This window comes from Pteronotus mesoamericanus, unplaced genomic scaffold (assembly GCF_021234165.1).
Source record: "Pteronotus mesoamericanus isolate MK-2021 breed Mesoamerican mustached bat unplaced genomic scaffold, CSHL_Meso_final contig_24, whole genome shotgun sequence".
NCBI lineage: Eukaryota > Metazoa > Chordata > Mammalia > Chiroptera > Mormoopidae > Pteronotus > Pteronotus mesoamericanus.
Window position 1 is genome coordinate 1,756,584 of NW_026555100.1, and position 21,274 is coordinate 1,777,857.

Below are 21,274 nucleotides of genomic sequence, written 5' to 3' on the forward strand. Positions count from 1 at the left end.
CTACATTGCCACTGTTAGATGAAGTTGGCCAGAAAAGGGAGTGTGTTCTGTTGGTCAGAGTGAACCTCAGCTTCCCTAAGAAGTTCCAAGAGCCCCTCTGAGGAGGTCCGAGAGCAGGGACCTGAAGGATCCTGGAACCAGTGGGTCAGCACAGTCAGTTCAGGTGGTGGCACTCTCCGCAGACGGGGGCCTCACTGTCTGGCAGAAGTAAAAGGGTCAGTGGCTTGGGCTGCGGCTTTCTCTTTTCATGCTTACCTGTAACCTGGAGAGCTCGTGTCAAGACAAGCCTAGTAGAAATCACAGTCTGGGCCAAGGTCATTTTGGCTTTTTGTTGTTTTTTTTTTAGAGAAAACTATAGGTAATTTTAATAAAATCACTTCAAGAATACAATTTAGGTGTTAAACCCAATATTATGTACTCTGAAATTTTTTTGAATTAAATAAGTTCATCTGTAAATCCTGTAACAAGTTTATATTCACAAAGTCTGAACAAAAAGCAAACACAATTTTTCATTTCTGACTCAGGGTAATTCAAAAGTTCACTTTGAAGAGGACTGAGTTTTGGGTTTAATTTTACTTTCAATACCAAGCATAATTATATAATTAATTCAGAATTTGATGTTACTTGTTAACAAAAAAATGCTGCTCTGAAATAAATCTCATTAGTCAGAATGACAATGTTTTTAAAAAGGCCATGAAAATGCAAGCTTCACTTTTAAAAGTTTATAACCATTTAAATTCTGATTGTATTTATACATTTACAATTCTTTACACTTAAGATTTTTTAAGAAACTATTTTATAGACAGACAATCCAGCACATTAACTATATTTTGGTGAAGTTTTCACTGATATATGTAGAAATATGGTTTACCAACAGCCAAATAGCATCGTTTCTGTATCAAAGATAAATGGCACTATCTAGAAATAAAGATAATCAACAATTTAACTTTGCTAAGTAAAAGTACTTCCAAGGAGCTAAATGTACACTTTTATTCACTTCTAGTTAGAGTAACCAACTGTAAAATCGTTATTTCCAGCTTAACCAATTGACATTTCTCAAACGTTTTCAATCCTGATCTTTATTTTTTAAAACATATTTACTATGGCTTGCTGTTTTACAATAGGTGTCATCATGAGAATAACCAAAATTAGATAAATGTGACAAAAGGTTGACAAAGGGTTTAACACCATTGAGTAATTCCAAATCAAGAATGGGAGAAAAGTGTTGCAAAAGAAGACTGCAGTAATGCTATTTACATTCTTGCAGTAAAAGCAGTAATGTATCTGTTTCAAGAGTTAGCGTTTCAGTTCCAATTTCTTCCCCTAAAAACAGTTTGAATGTCTCGGACATCCAAAGTCTCATAGGTGAGTAAAACTTCTGCTAGATTCTTATGTTCTTTTGCATGAGTCTTAAAGAAGATATGCTTTGCTCATTCATGCAAGTCCCTAGATTGCTGCTCTGAGGAGACTTTAGATCTCCTCTATATACAGAAATTAGTTGGTTAAAAGAAAAGCCACTAAGAAAAGCATATTTTTCTGAGGTCCATCCATAGTTATCTTGAGAACAAGACATCAATATCTTGCTGAAGAAGAAGCCTGACTATATTTGTGGATTCATCATTTACAGCAAGCATGGGGGCTATTCTTTTTCATCTTGTCAACTGCATGTATATTTGCATCTCTATTTTCTAAAAATTCCACCATTTGCTGTTTGTTTTCACTTACAGCAAGTATAAGTGGTGTGGGATCATCCTTGCTTCTTGCTTCAGTATTCGCTTTGTATAAAAGCAGCTTTGCTGCTACAGCTGTATTCTGACCAACAGCAGCACAGTGGAGGGCAGTGATGCCATCGATGTCCATTACATTTGGATCAGCACTGTGGTCTAGCAGAGTAACTGCACGTTCCTCTTCCTGGCATTGCAAGGCCTTAATCAGAGCTGTTCCATTTTCATCGTCACAGAGGTTAAACTGACATTTTCCGTCTGCTAGGAGAGTTACCTCCCACAGGCCAAATACGGAGCAGTCCTGTTTATCTTGTCTTCATCATTTGTGGACCCCGAGAAAGAAGATACCTGCTAAGAAGGGTTCCTGGTGGCTAACAGGGCTCAAATTTTTAAAAAACAGCCTAGCAGTCATTTCTGCACAGGAGCCTCTCGTGCAAACTACACTCCACCAAGAAACTGGCGCTGAAAGCATGTTTCTGCACTGAACTGCCTGCCTGCACTGTTCTTGCCTTCTGAGTCAGTCCTTAACAAAGGAGTTCCTGAAATCCTATTTCAAACAATAGGACTGAGGCTTTCCCCATCCAATCAGAGCTGCACAGCTATATCCCCATCAGCTTCTTCACCGACCAATCAGAGCAGTTCCAGTCTTACTATTCAGAACAGTGTCTTTTGGACCAGTCGAACTGCAAGGATTTTGAGCCCTCATTTTCAGGACGACAGACCAATCAGGGACCAGGAGCGAATTCTTCTGTCCATATAAGCCAACTCCCCTCAGGCTGTGGAACTGCACTTTCCCTTTCCACTAAAGACTAGAGACTACATCTGCCCAGCTGGAGCTGACACACTGAAGATGTCTTGCAGGAGCAGAGTGGAGCAGAGCTGTCTAGCTGCACAGTGCCTGGCCTCTGGGCCTCCTAGTAACTGTGGTGTTTCACAGATGGGCTGCTTGGTAATTGTGCTGTAACACTACTGAGCTGTGCTATATCTATGCTGTATCACGACTGAGCTATTTGCAATGAATAAAGTTTCCCTCTTGACATACTCAAACCAATTATCTGGTGGAGTAGAATCTGCTGCACTTTCACTACACTGCCCACACTGGCAGATTGGTGGATTTTTCTGAGATCTTTGTCTCGGCTGTGGTACCTGGACTGTAAGTTAACTTTATTCCAACTCAAACCTGATGTCCACACTGCTCCTCCATGGCTGTGAACAGCCCATGGGTAACTCGCCCTTCCTATTCCCAAAGCCCCAAATTTTCTTCAGCAGAACCTATGAGCTTCAGAGATGTCTCACCTTCCCCTCAGCTTCTCACCACCTCAGCCACCTCTCATACAACATCCAAGCAGGGCAGCGCTATGGTTTGGCTCTTCTCAGCCCAGAAAAACTGTATCCAAGCACTGACCTGTTCTTAGCTAAGACTCATGAAAGTAATGGAGGTCTTGGTGCTAATAGTTTTTAACATTGGTCTTGAGTCCCTGCTTGAGTCCAAACCAGACTTGTTGCCTTCCTGGTCTCATCCTGGTGCCTTTACCTTCTTGAGAATTTCCTGGGAATTTTCTTGATTTCTTTGACTCTCCTCTCCTCCTCTCCTTTGCTGGATCCCCTAGTCTCTGCCAATTGGGAGGAGAAAGCTGGCCCTTGATCTGAATTCTTTCTTCATAGGAAAGTGACTGGGTTTTACCTTCTAGCATTGTTTTCTAGAAGAGATCTGGATTCAGAAAAAAAGTGTGTATTCACCATTTTCTACCAGTTGGTACATCTGGGTTGGGAGACCTGAGAGTAGATAAGGGAACCCAAACATCAAGGACTGTATCAGCAGCTGCTGTGGAGCTTCTCCCTTCCTCTTTGTGGAGCATCAGCTATTCATGTGTTGGACATTCTGGACTGGTCCCCTCAATTTCTGATCTGCTGGCATCATTCTGTTGTTCCGCTGTTCTTTCACGGAGATACACTCAGCTTTATCTTTCAATCCCTTCTGTTGAATTTTTCAGCTCTGCTCTCATGCTTTTAATTTCCAAGAACTATCAATGTCCTTTTTAGCATCACCCTTTGTTTCATGGATATATCTGAGGAAAGTATAGATTCTTTTCTTTTCCCGTATAATTCTAATTCCTCCAAGTTACTACTTTTTCTTTTTCCTAATTGTCTTGGTCTCAATCGTGCACATGAGAGGCTTTAATTAACCTCAGGTGTTTGGTGATCCTTGCATGTCTGCTAATGATTCATCATGGGCATTTAAAAGTACAGAACCAACGGGTAGAAGTGTAGTCTTAGCTTCTCTGAAGGGTAGCCTGGCTGGGCTGCTCACTGGAGATTTAAGTGATGGTCTCCTGAGGTTCTTCTTCAAGAGTGGGTCCCATTCCCCAAAGGAGTCCTCCCTCTCCTGACTGGAAGGGTCAGGCTGGTGGCATCTGTGAGCCCCCTGGAGAGAGAGGGCTGGGGGTCTGGGTCTATGGCAGCACATAGCCACTCAATTCTTTTATTTCCAGATGGCACCAGTTCTCTGACTTGTGCCTGGTATCCCCTAGTTCAGGAAGCCTGTCTTACACTCTTCAGGAAGAAAACGACCCAGCCTCTGCTGAGTTGAAGGAAATGCGGTAGCCCTGGAGCTTGGAATCAGGGAATCTGTTCCTTACAGGCCTTCCTGAATTCCATAGTTAAGCCAACCTCTCCACCCAAAGTTCTAGAAGCAATGATGCCAATTCCTCAAATTTCCTCTGTTGGTTTAGGATCTGGCATGCTCAGGTCTGCTAAGTAATTTGCCACAGGTTCTCTGCTTTTCAGCTTCCAGGGTGACTTGTTGTTGTTGTCTCTCTGCTCTCCCTGTATTTATAGATTTGTATATTTTAAAAAGAAATCCTTTCCCCATATTTACTTTGTTTTAATGAGATTTTAATAGAGGAACAAAATTAAGTTTATTTATCAATCTGCTTTTTAACCCAGTGTAAGACTTGTAACTTTCCACATTCCTTTACTATTGTATTACTCTCAGTGGGGCTTGGAAGGACTTATAATGCATCCCTCATTCCTTTTTGCAGTATCCCCTTCCAGTTTGTGGGCATGTCACTCAGGATTCAACCAGAGAGGCAGAACCAGTAGGAACAAGTACTAAATATTTGTAAATGTATACATGTGTTACAAGAAATGTGCTTGTATGATTGGGGGTGCTCGCTAAGCAAGCCTGAAATCCATAGGACTGGTGGTCAAAACAGGCAGGTCATGGGCAGGTGGAACTCACAGGTATAGACCCAAGTTATCTGCAGACAGACAGGAAGGGAACAATGAGAGCAGGATGCATTTCACGGGTTGGGTGAAACTGCTGTTCACAGATGGAATTTTTTTTTTCATGAAAGTTTCAGCTTTTAAGGCTTTTGCTTCTAAGCCCTTTCAACTGACTGAACCAGGCCTACCCAGCTTATCCAGACTCTTAATGTCTGATTAGGGGCCTTTATTGTATCAGTAGAATACCTTCACAGCACACCTACCATAGAGTTTAATCGAGTAATTGAGGATGGCAGCCTAGCCAAGTTGACACATCAAAAACAAAACAAAACCAAAAACAAAAAAACACCAAAAACCCCACAGTGATTTCACAATAAATTAATGAGCTCCTAAGAAATGAGCATTTGGCTTAAGTTTGCTGTTGTGCTTATAGACTTATTTAACTTTATAGAAGCTTTTATGCAGAGATTATAGTTTACAGATAAGGACATTGAGGCTTTAGGCTGTTACAGTAAATTGCCTGAGGAGGGTCACCCCCCTCCCTTTTCTTTTTCTTTTCTTTTCTTCTTTTTTTTTTTTTTGCCGTATTACCTTTAGGACAAAAACACACTTTTGTTTATTTTGCAGTTTCTCCCTTTAGCTTCTCCCAGAGGCTACCTGCTCTGAGGAAGTTGACCATCTAAGCTACTTTACACCTACTTGAGTCAGTTAAAGATGGACAGAAATGTTAAGAAGTGACTGTGAGGATAAAAGCGGGACTGGCAGGGCCTTGGTGTCCGCTTGCAGACTAGAAGGCTCTGTGCACATTGTGGGGTGTGAGTGGCATCTGTCAGCTCAGAACACACCACAATGAAAACAGGACAGAATCAAGAGCTGCTTCAAGTTCAGCGACAATGCATGCTAGTGTGTGTTCTCTGAAAACAAAAGTGATACACCTAAAATTGTAAAATATTTTTGCTGGAAGTGACCATGCATCTTTTTTGACTAACAGCTTACTGTTATTAAGGTTACCTCTAATAATTAGAATGCACATATGTTTAAATTTTGCATTTTAGAAGTTTACATCGAATAACTGAGGTTCTTGTAGTAAAGGAACTTATATTTTTGTGTTTGAAATATATTAAATACTTCCAATAACATTTTATACTTTCTAAACAATTTTCTTTTTTCTTAAAAACCAATGTATTTGAAAAAATGACACCCTAAATAATCTTTTATTTCTATATGTTAACAGGGTCTGGACTAAGCAGGTGATTTTCTAGGAGGCTGCTGCTTGAGGTCATCTTCACTTGTAGGAAATACAATTGTTTGTTTAAAATCAAAAATCTCAGAGTTGAATCGGAAAAGGTGCTTGTCTGTGTACATATCCTTGAAGATCAGAAGGCAGGTTTCTTATTTCAGTTCAAAGCCCCGGTAATGGGCCCTTAAAAATGGAGGGATGGGACTAATCAAAGTGTCTACAAATGCTTAAGAACATGGGATGGAGCCCATTAGAACAACTTTTCAGGGCCCCTTACAGGCTGTGTATTCACCTCCCCAACAGTCCGGGGACCAGGGCCCCCGTATTGGGGAAAGGGAAAGTGGCGGCTCTATGCCAAGCAATGCTCCATTCAGACTGAAGTCTGCCCATCAGTCCTAGAGCAGCAGGCTTGATTTCCTACACTGTGTAATGGTGAATTATGTGATGCTCTCAACCCTGCAGGTATTCACAAGAGGTCAGCAAAGGTCGGTGCCCAGCCACTCCACACAGGAAGGGAGCTCAGTTTGACAGGCTACTGCAATTGAAGTTGAGTGATTATATGCACATGCCCCTGATACACTGTTCAGCATTGTTCTTGGGTCCACAAAAGAGATAACTGTCAGTGCCAATCATGTTCGAAGAGGTTGAGGCCTTCATGGTGCCTACCACAAACAGGAACTGAGTTGGCAATCTAATCACTTACACCTCTGCCCCACATATTGATTAGGTTTGTGTGCAGCCCTCGGTTGGATCCTCATAATGGCTATCATCACGAGATCATTCAAGTCCATGGGGAAAGAACTAGCGGAGCAAGTCAAGACATGGCTGAATATGCCCAGATGACAGCAGCCAACGCAATTAGGGGGATACCAAGACCACGGTAGGGACGGGACAATTGTAATTGCCCAAATCACTCAGCCATTTCTTGCTGCAGCAGAAAGATTAAGAAGGCACATAAGCAGGCATCATCAGGCATTAAACTCACCAGGATTTCTGATCTTTCCATGGTAGCCAATTGGTGGAGCAAGCACATACTCACATATACTGGGTTCAGAGCCCTGGAAAGAACATGAGGAGCTACAGTCAGGATGCCTAGACTTGTTACTGCATCAGATGGCAGGATCAAGCTCATGGGCTCTGACCGTGAAGCCATTCCCCAGGATGCACTTGGTGTGTCCCCAGGATAGTTGAGACAGTCAGTTATGACAACTGAACCAATCTATGGGAAAAATGCAGGGATGAAAAGAGGCCAGAAGCCCACAGCAGGGGAGGTGTGTGCCCCCTGTCATGAGTCCACCCAGCTGTGGGAAGTGATGGGGTTTTAAGAGGCTTCTTGGATCCTCTGCTGTGGTTTCACTGCTGCAGACCTCAGGTCACCCTAGGACAAGGTGGAGGCCTGCCTTCTCTGCCGCATGGAGGGTTGAGGCATGGAAAGCACCAATGGAGGGGGGGGGGCGACTAAAGGATTTCAGGACTTCAGTGGGTGCGGCTGACAGTGCCTCCTTGGCTTGGAAGACCTCTCTCTGGAAGGATTTGATGATCAGCTCTTCCTGGAGTATTTTTTTCTTTTTTCTGCTTCAAAAGTAAAAAAGATGTACAAATGTATACACTGAGGTGTCTCATCTCAGTCTCATTCCAGCTGTCCAGTTCTCTCTCTCCCAGAAAGAGAACACATTTTTATCAGTTTATTCCTACTGCTTCTGGATGCAGATACCAGCTAAATCGAATCTGAGTTCCTCCATTTCTCACTCCAAAGGAGCACGCACAGTGCTCTGTGTCTTACTTTTTTTTCCACATAACCCAAAATATGCATGCAGCCTTTTGCTTCATATTGCACTTACTACTTGGGTGGCAGATGGAGCTGCTACAGTTGAGGCCAAAAATGCAGAGAGCTCCCAGGTGAATAGCCTAGTGGCAGGACAGCACAAGCCTGGATCTAACAATGGATGGGTCACTTGAAACACATCTCTGATTTTCAGTTAGCTTTCCTATGAATGGGGTTGTTACTTCCTTACAACCAATAAGATAATGTCTTTGAAAGATGAAGAGCAATGCAATTGAAAAGGAAATAATGATTAAAGTTAAAAAAAAAAAAAAGAAATAAAAAGGAAGATGAGGAACAAGCAGGAAGCACGGCTGGAGAGCCAAAGATCTCTTGTCACTGCCAATAGTAGAAAACGGGCCCCACACAATGCACCGCTCTCTTTCTCATTTAGGTTTTCTGCAAGGGTATCTGGGAGAGCCATCTCTCTGTACCCGCCTGCAAGGGAGCCTGAGAAAGGAAATTTGGGTTTGTAGCTTGGGAAGCAGGCCCCCACTACTGTGGGGAATTTCCCAGTGGAAGGGTATTCAAAAGATTCTGGGCAGCTCAGACCTAACAAATGTACATCATGAATCTAAAAGCTTTCACATAAGATAATGGTGCATTCTCAACATGTGCAATGCAGCCATTTCGTAAGCCTATTTTGAAGAACATTTAGTATCATGGAAAAATGCTCAAAATATGTAGTATGGAAAGATTTACAAAACCACACATTAAGGGTGGTCTCAATTTTTAAAAAAGCGCTTAGGGAAAAGCACTGGAACACAGTTGTCCATTTGGGTCCCCTGAGAAGCAGATGCCAACATGGGATTAGACATACAAGAGATTTATTGGGGAAAATGCCTGTAAAGGATAAAGGGGGAGAGTTGGGCATGCAGAAAAGCCTTTAAGTTGGAGTTAGATCTGACTCCTGCCAGGGGAAAGCAGGAAGGCAGGAATGAGGAGGAAGAGCCTCAAAATGCAGTGCAATTCTGAGAAAATTTTGGCCAGGCCAAAGGCTCTGAGCAAAGGCTGACCTTAACAATAGTCCCACGTTGGCAGGAATGAGCTGGCACTACCTCTGCTGTGCTCAGTCACTGTCCGGGAGCAGGCCAGGGCATGAGTGGCCTCAGGGCTCGGGGGCAGTAGCTGAAAGCTGTCAGTCTGTGGGGAACCCTCTACCCACAGCATGTTCTCTTGGAGGACATTTAGTGGCACATCTTTCTGGCCATACGACCTGTCGATAAAATCAGGGTGACTTTTGAGGAGTGTCTTTGCCTGCAAGAAATATTGTATAGCAAACAATGGTTATTAAAACTTCCCAAGTCACCCATTTGCTGCTCTTTTGGAATCCATAATGCTGAGAAATATCATGCACATACACAAGGTACATAAATTACAAATATATGAATGACAATCATACATCGAGCACCCATGTAACCAGCGCTCGCACGGAGAGCCCAGCACTGCCAGCCGCTACCCCTGGAGCCCCACGCAGTCCCCTTTCACAGGCCCACAGCAGCCCCGAGGAGGGACCCTCTAAGGCTGACTTTGGAGTGGTTGCTCTGTGCTCTTCTTAAATGTTTTACCAGCGACACTTGCTCTCTTTCTCCATTTATCACTTAAAAAAATTCAGTTTATAGCTTGGTTATCCTGAAAATTGCCTTAAAAAGAACTAGGAGGTTGCTGAAAACCCTAAAGGTGGTTTATACCATTCTACAGTTTGAGTTCTAAATTTTGGTACTTTGGAAGAGTGAAGTCCAGTTATCTGAAAAACCAGCCCATTGATGTAGAGAACTTCATTTTTATGACTTTCATTTTAATTATCTCAGATTTTACATCCTCATATCTGCTGAGAGCTTCTTCTTCTATCAGACATGTGTATTCCACAGTCTCTGAATGTAGTTCTGTGAATTATTAAGATCCATAGGTAACTCAGGGATCTTTTAGAATAAGCCAGATTCTAAAATGTCACACTTAAAAGAATGAAAATTAGAGATTATCTGTTCCCAGCCTTACAAATTAGGAAGAAGAAAACAGACTTACAGAGAGAAAGTGACTTGCCCAAGGTCTCAGAGCCCTGCGTTAGGGGGCTGTGGCCCCCCGTCTACCTGACAAGTGTGCCCGTGGGCTTCTGAAGGCAAGGGTCCAGCCTCCCCAGCCCTCATCAGTATGTCTACCGCAAGACAAAAAGAAGTGTAAAAGATGTGGCATCCTTGGTAAGGGTAAGTGAGTCTCTGGTTTCCACATACAGAATCAGAGATCCTCAGATTATGTTCCATTACCACCATGAATGAGCAACTAAAGGGCAGAGGTGAAAAACTAGTGTCCTGGGGAAGCAGTAATAATAGTAATGATGACAATTTTATGGTCCCTACGGTGTGCCAGGCACTTCCCTAAGTATTTCGTAGGTTATAGACTTACAATCTTATTTGGTAGGTATTGTTATCCCCATTTACAGAAGGGGAAACGGAGGCACAGAGAAGTTGAGAAACTTGCTTAAGGTCATACAGCTAATCGGTGGCAATGCCAGAGTCTGTGCTCGTAACTCCTTTCCTGCCATGCCTGCTGGGGGTGTTGGGACGGTAGCCATCCTCAGCCCAGACCTGGGAGACTGGGCCAGGCCTGGCAGGAGGACCAGTGTCTGGAAAAGCAGGCAGGTGAACTGATCTAACAAAGGACATAGCTCTGCCAAGGGAAGTGGGAGCCAGAGGAAAGGGGGACCAAGCAGGATCTGGAGCCTCTTCTCGAACTCAATCACTCCTGTTGAGGACCATGGGCGCTGAAGTCACGATTAGCTGTGGGACATCCTTAGGGCAGGGACAGCTTCCTTTCCAGCCTCCACATGCCCTGGCCCGAGGGCATGTGAGCCATCAGGGCAGCTTCCGTGCTGGCTGGCTAATGACGTGGCTGGAGGCCTGAGAGAGCCAGCCTTGCCCACGTCACTTCCAACATGGAGGCCGGATTGGCATCAGCCGTTAGGAAGGGCCAGAGAGGGACGTGGACCCTTTACTACACTGCGACTCCATGCATTAATTATGGCCCAGTCTGCAGACAGAGAGAGTCGTCATCTGTTCAGTTAGCACAATGACATCAGTCCTTACAGTGTCATCTCACAACAGGCCCTCTGGTTTGGGAACTCGCAAAACACGGTGCCCTCTTCCCTTTCACCCCTCCAGCCCCGCCCTCCAGAGGAAGGTAGGAGGTGGACGTGATCCATTTTTAGAGTGGATGTCATGGACTGTGAGAGAGGTACACTCCTTAAAAAATCCTTTTAAGAATTTATTTTCAAGAACTTTTTTTCAGAAGTTAACTAGAAGAGACTGCTACAAATAGACATATTTGTAGCCTGGTTGCCTGGAGGAATAGATATATTTTTCAAATATTTTATCAACAAAGCTGCAATTTCAAGGGTTCTGCTACTTCTGTGTGCAGGTCAGGGCTCACATCAGGATCTGATCTTAGGGAAAAATCTCCTGAAAAGCCCCTCTTAACTGTGTCCACGTGAGATGAGTGAGCAGCCTTGAGTGCATGGCGGTAGAAGGTCTTCGACACAACTCCAAGCTCCCGGGGACGGGGTAGTTCCGATGTGCATTCCGGTGGGGAAGTGAGTGCCCTTGGACCTGTTCTTGGCTGTAGGCCTCTGCAGCTAAGGGCCACCGCAACCACCGCCAAGGAAGGGTGTCCAGGGAGATGTTCTTATGGCACCGCAGGTAAGCCCTCACTTAGGACGAGACAGAGCAGCAGAGTGCCTGTGGAATGATGATATCGCTGTGTCTTTGGTGGGTCTGAACCATCAAGAACACCATCCTATTGGTGGGCAAGAGTGTGTCTCACGGTTCAGGGTCAGTGGTCAGCAGCAACGCTGTACAGAAGCAGCAGAAGTGACAGCAGCGGCAAAGCTGCAAAACTGTAAAACTGTGGCTGCTCCCTGACTTTCGTCTGGCCAGTGGACACAGGCGGAGGGAGCTCAGGGATGCTTAGGGATGCCGAAGTGGAAGAGGGAGTCCCCAGGAGAGATTCTGGGACAGTCTGCCTATCGGGAAGGCATAAGGTCAGGGGTAGGTCTCCATGAAAGTGCTACAAAATGTGCTGTGACCCTGAACTCACAGAGCAGGCCCTGTGCTCACCCAGAGACAGCATATAAGCAGATTTCCCAAGTCCCTGCAGCTGTCCTCAGAAGGCTCTGCACAGCTCAGCCTTGCACACACCCTAAGGATGAATCCTAAGACGTTTTAGGGGGACATGATGCCTGGCTTCAGATATCTGAAGGACCATCAGAATCAGGCCCCAGGAGAGAAATTTCTGCAGAAAAACCTCAGCTTCCCAGCCACAGCCTCTGTTCCACAGTGCAGTGAGGCACTGAGACCCCAGGTGGGGCGATGGCTGGCCTGTGGGTTGGCTGGGCCACATACCACCTCCCTCACTCCAGTCTCACTCCAGTCTCACTCCTGGCTGGGTTTCCGGGTTGCAGCTCCCCACCTACACACAGGACTTAGTCGGAGGGAATCACAGAGGATCCCTGGGACCCTTTCTCAGATGTTCCTCTGTGGCTCTTTTCAGGTGGGCAGCCCCTCACCCTGGATATGGGGCTCTTCCCCCCACTCTCTGGGCTCCCCAGTCCCCAGGGCGCCACTGCTTCTGCCAAAGGGAACCCAGATATAGAAGGCAGAGTGCAAGTTCTCCTCTGCAGTGACACTTGGGATTGTATGTTTGGGTTCCTGAAGATGATCCCCGCTGGGAGGAGGCCAGGAACCCAGCCTAGGGTTGTTAGTTAATGGCTCCTTCTAAAAAATGACCACTAAAATGACTTCTTAATGGCACCATTCAGAAGAAGGAGCAACAGTAGCAAAAAGGATTGCTGGTGCATTTCCCCTCAAGGCTGACTTCTTGAGAAACTTGAAGAATTCTGCTTTCCTGGCTTCCTTCTTGTCTAAACTACTTGTATGAAATAAGTGGGAATTCTGACCTAGCTTAGAGTACGTGTGCTGCGTAAACCATTTGAATTTTCTTTTTTGTATGATGCATTAAAATATTGCTCTAGAAGAAATCCCTTCTAGATGCCAGAATTTATTCTCTTTCTTAAGCCAAGGGAGTCAGTGTTAAAAGGATTCTACCTCTGAATCACTGTGACCTTGACAGAGTCACCTAAGTTCTTGGGGTCTCAGTTTTTCTATCTGTAAAGATAGGGTTTGGCGAAAGGGAACAGGGAAGACTGCCCCCCAGTGAGCAGTCAGCCTAGGGAGCCCTTGGCCGCATGGAATTTGGGGCAGAGCCCATGACCAAACTGATGCAGCTTGCAAACCAGGTCAGGGGTTGCTTGCCCTTTGGATGAGGTGGCTGTCAGTTGATGTGATGGTTGGTGATATCTCTTGGCCCGGTCTAGGATGGGTTGAATTGGGGTCACAGGGAAAGTTGCTCGGAAGTTGAGCTGGGTCTCTGAGTGGGGTCTGACCGAGGAGGAATAGGGTCTGCTTCCAGTTTCCCCATACTTGGCCCCAGAGCATTAGAGCAGGGCCCCCACTCCGCCCCTTCCCACTTCAAGGCCTTATGCTGCAGGGGCAATGCCTCCTTCCGTTAACAGGAGAAACTTGGTTCTTCTTGCCAACACAGTGAAGAATTACAGATCAGCAAGTCTATCAGGATGCAGGCAAAGTTTATTAATGCTAAGCTCTAATAGCAGAGCAAAGGGGTGGCAAGAGCCCGGGTGACCAGGACCTGGCTGGCCAGAGGCTGACTGACCAGGGGCCCCCTGTGTGGAAAAAGGGCCAGGAGAGCCAAGAGACAGAGTCCCTTGTTCTGAGGACTTGTATAGTTGATGGGGTGAGGGGTGAAGAAGTTTACATATTGATTGACAGGTAAAGGTTGTACCAGCTTTCCCCTGGGGAGGCATGACAACCCACGTAGGTATTATCTTGCTCTAGACTCTATTTGGTCATTTTAAGGCAGGCATTTAACCAAAGTTGTTTTACGGATTTTTTTCTTTAGGTACTGTAGACCCCTCCCCTTCTCCCTTCCAGGCCTTGGGATGAACACACAGTCTCGAGGTTTTCCTTTTCCCAGCCAGTGGAGGTGACACATGCAGACTTTCAAGGGCTCCCCGTCTCCTACACTATCATAGTTTTGCTTGCTGTTCAGAATGCCAGGCAGCCTTATCAAACCCGGCTCAGGATTATTCCGTCGATGAGTGAGACATGTCTTCCTTTGCTTTTAGCCTCTTGTATTAAGTTAAATTGCAGTGGTGAGGGCCCTGCCTTTATTTCTGGCTGCTCATTCCTGGCTGCTACTGTAACACTTCCAACCTATGGGCTAATTTTCTCCTAGGGTCTAGTGGGCTGAGTGAGAGTCTGAGTTTGACTCCTGTACTATTTTTACAACTTATGCAAAATCTCATAAAAATAAGTACATTGTTCTGCCTAGGTTATACTGACCAGCAAAAAAATTAGACCTGACCCATGATACATTTTGAGTCAAATATATCTTTCTGAACTTATAATAGTAAGGCCCTAGTTTTTTTTCAATTTTTAATTCTTTTTAAAATTGGATTTTTAAGTCACAGAGAGAATATATGCTTATCATGAAGCATTCAAAAAACACAGAAAAATATAATGTAAAAAAGGCAAGTCCCCCTTTGTTTCCAGAACCATTTAGTGTCCTCCTCTGCCAGGTCACTGCCGTAAGGGTTTGGCAAGTACCTGCCTAGACCTTTCTCCGTGCATTTACATGCATATAGTTTTTGTTTGTTTGTTTGTTTTACATGCATGGGATCATACTGTAGATATTGTATTACTATTTTAAAAAATAAAGTAAAACTAAGTTTATGTGAGCTTACTGCAATAAGAGAGAACCTCACTTTGATAATCTTAGCAGTGTCTCAGAAAGTGAAAGCCAGAAATTGAACAATTATAAAGCTTTGGATGTAGGCTCAAGCAGTTTAAGGCAGACAGGAAACTCAGACTGGCCAAGTTCGTGGTGCGGTAAGAGTTTAGGATTGGTGGGAACAAGCAAAGAATCTTGAAGTCTTGATAAATAAATTGTTAATTGTGTGCAATTGACTTGAATAAACTGACTGGGAATATCCTTTATTTTCACCATTTTTTGGCACTTTTTGTTTCTTTGTACAAGCTTTCATCTGGTATTGTATTCCTTCTGCCCGAAGAATTTTATTCAATATTTCTTGTAGTATACGTCTGATGACAATGAGTTTTATCAGCTTTTGGTGGTATCCAAAAGTCTTTTTTTTTTAAGAAAATATTCAAATGAATTTTATTATCATGTTTTCTTTGTAATAATTTAAGAGCCAGCCACAATTTATTAACCTACCTCTTAGGGTAGCTTCTCTGTTAATGACATAGCTATCACCTTTTACAGTGTTCCAAAGCCATACAGCTCAAGGGCTTGGACATCATTAGTTAAAGGAGAAAATAATGATTTCTTGCCTGTGATTTGCTATGTGTCTTTTTAAAAACTGAGGTGAAAATCCCCTAATATGAGACTAATTATTTTAGAATTAGAATTCAGTGGCATCTATTATATTCACAATGTGTGTAACCATCACCTCTGGCTAGTTCCCACACGTCTTCACTGTGCTTCAACAGCCCCCCGCTACTTCGCCTCCCCCCAGCCCCTGGCAACAACTAATCTGCTTTTTAGCTCTCATGTATTGACCCATTCTGGATATTTCATATGGCATTTTGTGTGTGACTTCTTTAACTCAGCATAATGTGTTTAAGGTTCACCTGTATTGTAACATCTATTGTATTTCATTCCTTTTATGGTCAAATATTATTCCATTGTATGAATACACATTGTATTTATGGTCAAATATTATTCCATTGTATGAATACACTAGGTATTATGTTTTCCACTCTCTTTTCTCTTTGTATTTTAATTTAGATGATTTCTATTGACCTGTTCTTTGAGCTCATTCTTTCCTTGGCCATGCTGATAAGCCCGTCAATGTAATTTTTCATTTCTGACATCATGTTTGTTATATTTGACTCTTACAGTTTCCCTATCCTTGCTGAAATTCCCAATCTGTTCAGGCAGGTTGTCCACCTTTTACATGGGATGATTTAACATAATCAGAGTTATTTTAAGATCTCTGATAGTTCTAAGACCTGGGTTATCTCTGAGTATGGTTCTGATGATTGCTTTATTTTTTGACGATAGGTTGTTTTATGTTGCTTTTTAAATATCTTAACATTTTAAAAAATACTGGCCTCCATCTTAGGAGAATAGAAGTGATTATATTAGTAGTATTTTTGCCCAGAAATGGGCATGTCTCTCCTGTCAGGTATTAGTATGGAGGATTGAGTCAGTCTATTCATTTAGATGAGCTATGTTTTGATTTCTTTGGTGACGTTTTAACCTCAGTGCCTCAGCCTTCAAATTCTTTTAGCAGTGGGCTGCTGTTGACTTGTGAGTGGGGTCTGCGGTGCCAGTGGGGCTTGAGGTGAGTAGAGGGTTCAGTGTTCCTGCTGCACCATCAGTTTTCAGAAGTCCCCACATAACCTTGCCACAGAGAGGGTATATCTCTCCATGCCCTTGCCTGTCTGTCAGCGGAAGACAGCCGTTGCTTATTCCTTGCTGCCAGGCCACTCCCTGTATTTAGAATGTTTTTTTCTCTTTCCTCTGCTGAGCATAAAGAGTCGTTCCAACTCATGGATTTTCCTGCTGTCCTGTTTACGCTGGACATGGGACAAGGACCCAAGGGCCAGGTGGCTGATACAGTCAGATCTCTGAGTGCTTCTGGGCAGAGGGTCTGCCACAAGATGAGCTCACAATCAGAAGATGTGGTGGGAAGTTCCTGGAACAAAGGGTCAATGTGAGCAAGTATTGCCACCCATCTCACAGAGCAAATCCCTCTTTGCCAACCACATTTGTGGTGGTGGGTGCTATGGCAGTGGGGAGAATGCAGAAATGGGGTAAGATGGCGAATTGCTTGGCTGGGGAAAGAGATGCCTATGAGTTGGATAAGTCTTGGGTCAAAATATAATCAGCCATCCTTAACATGAAGCACCTTCAAAAATATATTTAATGTAGCATCTTTGTTTTAAGACAACTCAAGAAGCCAAGGGCCCAAAGGCCCATGCTTCACCCCAAGAGACATTTCTCTAAAAAAAGCTTTTGATGTCAAATTCTTGACCCTAAATGGGCCCATGCACTTCAGAAGACATCGGCTGTAGGGTTTGGAACACAATCACATGCATACTATCCTACAAACGAGAAAGGGAGTTTAGAAGCTAGCATTTGGTGTTGTCTTGGGATCTTTTGGTTTGCAAACAATATTCTAAGGACAAAGAACTGGATTTGTTGTAAGGAAAGATTTTCTAATAGAAACGATTAAAAATGAATCAGGATTCTTTGGAAGGTACTGAGTTTCTATCCCTATAGATATAGATGGAGTTCAAACACTGCATGGGAAGAGTACCGTGGTAAATGGTTTTCTTTGAGCTTTCCTAACCATAGATCTAAAATTAAAATACAAAAATATAGCCTCCAGAGGGCACTCTAATTCTCCTACTATTAGAAAGGATACCTTTTCAGGATTATGCATTGGAAGTAAACACATAAATTGAGGTACATGACACACAAGAGAGTGGTTTTCCCCCTCATATTAAATTATATAAATTTATTTTTTTTAAAGTAGTTTACAGGCAATGCTGAGAAACCAATATTACAAAGTAAAATTTGCAGGTGGTCTGAGGCAGAATGAGAGTTCTTGTTTTTAGAGTTACTTCCTAAAGTAGCCAATCAGGAATATTTGTTCATCTGTCAAAGTGATATCCTTGTCAAATAATATTTATAGGAAGTGCTATGTTTGCTGTTACACAGAAAGGAATACCTACCTTCTAGAAACTTGTATTCTAAAACAAACTCTTTCCAAAACTAAAAAATGTCAAATATTTTTCAAATTCAAAAATTTATTAGAGAACCAGCAAGTCCCAACCAAGATGTCTAAGCCTTTGCAAAGCTGCCCAGGCACATCACTAGCAATCACAAAGTCAAGATCAACAGACCCCTATCAGATGGGTCCACCAAAGGATCCAGCATACAGAGATCCACCAGCCTTCCTGGAGGATACACCACAAGGAGAGTTGATCCAAACTCTTATCCCTGGACATCGCAGAGGCAGAAACAAGGATGGCAGCACTGTCAACTGATGAGCTGACTCTACAAATAGCAAGAGTGAAAAGAGAGACACATAATGTTGCCTGGAAGCAAGGCAAGTGAAGAAACTGGTGATGCATTAATTGAGACAAAAGAAATTAGATAATAAAGAAGATTGACTCCATTCTAGAAGTAATTGACAACCTGACCAAGTCAACAGAGACCAGGTTTAGATCACTGGAAGAAGAAACGGATAAACTGCAGGCTGATGTGTCCTTTAGTCCATGAATTCCAAGTCAATGCAAGGTATTCCTCCAACTGGGACGTACTCAAGTCTTCTTCTAAATGAAGCCAATCCTCTGTCAGCTGTCACCATTTCTTTGGCTCCTTCTTCTCATGCACAAAGCAAGTCCCTTGATGGATGGGATGATTGGTAATCATTCAACAAATGTAGTAAACTAAAATGTTCTCCAAGCAAGATGCTGCAGCATTCCTACCTCAACCAGACAGAGCCCTGCCCTGAGAGTACATTGCTATTGCACATTTTGTGCAATGCCACCATCACAATCTATAACAATTTCAAAAGTGTACTAGAAAGTTTTTTTTGGACTCAGGCTTCTGAAAGATTGAGGTTGTGTTCACAACTATGGGTGAAGGTTTCAGAGCCCCCATCTCTTCTCCACCTACTTTCTGCCTTGAATACAGACTCACAGAGAAGGGGATTTTCAAATTATACTGGGCCAGGGAAGTCAATGTCACTCATTGCCTCTGGACTGACCCTGCTGTGGAGCCCAGGTAAACATATCATTCAATAGATTTTTGATGGAGCGCTGACAGAGTGCCAGATTCTTTTCTGAGTGTTTGGTATGCAAGGATATTGAATCAGACATGGGTCCTGCCCTTGAGATGCTGATAGCTGTCTCCTATCTAATGCGAGGAGGTTCCATCTCCTTCACACAGCCACCGGGAACACTCAGCCTCTGTTGACATTAGAATGTGTGCTTTGTTTAACAATGATCTTCCAGCAAAACACTGTCTTTTACGTATGCTGTCCTCTTCACCCAAATCCTCCCACCACCCCTGGCAACCCTGGGGTTTAAGTTTCTGGGTGATTTAGAGATCCATGTGTGGCTTTTCTCCCCGTGAATGTAATCCTCCTCAACCCTCTACATAAACCATGGCTCTAGTGGACAATCAAGTGATAGTTATCCATTTAGAGATCATCTATCTTGGGACTTAATCATAGTTTTATAAACATACTGAATTCTCAGGTGCCTCCACGAAAATGTTGGTGTATTCTCAGAGAAGTGAAACTAATTATAATATTGAAAATATTGGCTGTAGGAAAGCAGCAAAAGCAGTGAAATGTAAAGAGAAGAAATTCAGGAGTCAGTGAACCTGTATTCTAGTCTTGATTCTGACGTGATCTGGTGTTGAGGCCTTTGAACTGAGCATCAATTTTTTTCACTTAAAACATTTTATTGGCATTTTGTATAGAAATGGGGATTTATTTGCCAGGGGAGATGATCCCATCATACTTCTGCTGGAAACAATGCTCGGCCTCCTCTTTGTTGATTCTGTGTTTGACTTCAGTGCCGCCTGTCATGCATTTCTTGTCTGTGATGCTGAGGCCTGACCCACCCACACCACACAGAAGTCCAGGCCATAGATATCAACGCTTGGGTCATGATTGATCCCCAGATCGATGTGTTCCTGGATCCCAAAACTAAAGATTCCAGTATATGACAAATTATTTTTTCATAACTGGTACTCTTGCACCTTCAGATCTTCCTCCAGGATCTCTTCTGCCTTGGCTCCACGACTGTGCAGTGATGGCAATCTGTTCCTTTCTCCTGATGCTCAAGGATCTGATGGTGTATCCAGCTTTGGAGAACATGGGAGTCTGGCCAGACCCGTGAGCTGCTCCAGGACTTTGGCTGCTGATATCAGTCTGTCTCCACTCTCCCCCACACAGATGTTGAGGCAGAGCTTGCAGATGCAGAGTTCCCGCCTGGGTTTCTCCTTTTCACATTGATCCTGTACTATGATGATAAACATGAGAAAGCCTGAGCATCATTTCATCATCAATAAGCTTCAGGTGACAAACAAATGTAGATGTTATTTATGGAATCATTCAGTGTAGTTTAAGTATAAAATGATACATAAGAATTATCAAAAATTGCATGGTTATACTCCAGGAGGGAAGGAATAGAATAGGGGAGGGGCCTAACTCTGTTTTATGAGAGGAGCAGTTGGTATCATACAGTAGTGGTATCTTGTATTTGAAAAGAGTGGAAAAAATCTAAGCCAAGAGGTGGATTATTTCTTTAAGTGTATTATGTCCTGGACTTCATGAGTTTATCTTCAGTGGGATTTTTTTTTTTTTAAATCTTTGGGACGCCCATGAAGCATGGCATGTGGGTTGGTCCTAACATAGAAGAGGGGCATGACAACTATATAAATTAAATGAAGTCAAAGTTAAGTCAGAGGTCTGACATGGAACTCAGCTGACCCAAGATGCAAGCAGACCATGAAGAGCCTCTGCACAAAGAAAATTCCTGCAAAGATTGATTAATAGCTACTCATCCATATCTTATCATTTACCCATACCATGAAGGGAAAACACAAGGCCACAAAATATACCTTGTAAAGGTTAAAGTTAATCTCAATTTTTCCACTCTTTATTTCCTCATACCAGCAATTTTTTATTGAAACTGCAAATAGATATAAGCTCAGTCTCTAGAAACGGTTGGGGTCTCCTCTCGTCAGGAGAGTTCACTACTCTGTCTGTGAAGTGACTTTTCTTGATTGCCCTTTCTGCTCAATTAAACCTGCATTTCCACTTTAACCCCTTGTCTGGTTTGGTCTTGAATTCTTTCCTGCACAAAGCCAAGAACCCTCATGGTTCATGGCTCCAGCGCCCACTAGGGGATTCTCCCTCTGGAATCAGTCCTACACAGAGGTACATCATTTGTTTATGCCATGGAATCTAGAGAGACTGTTGGCACAATGGCAATATTTTGAGTTCCTCAAATATGAGGGTAGTGTATATTAAACTCAAAAGCCTCTGAGTCCTAGACCTTTGTTAAGAATTCTCTAGGGATGCTACCGTAGATAGTTAGCTAATTACTAATTAGAAAGACACCAAAGGGAATTAGACACTGAGCTTAG

At 43.3% G+C, this 21,274-nt stretch overlaps 1 pseudogene; it reads right to left on the reverse strand.

Annotated features, from left to right (window-relative positions):
- Positions 1 to 19,610: 19,610 nt before the first annotated feature.
- LOC129069764 (60S ribosomal protein L11-like) lies at positions 19,611 to 20,161 on the reverse strand (annotated as a pseudogene).
- Between the last annotated feature and the right edge of the window lie 1,113 nt (positions 20,162 to 21,274).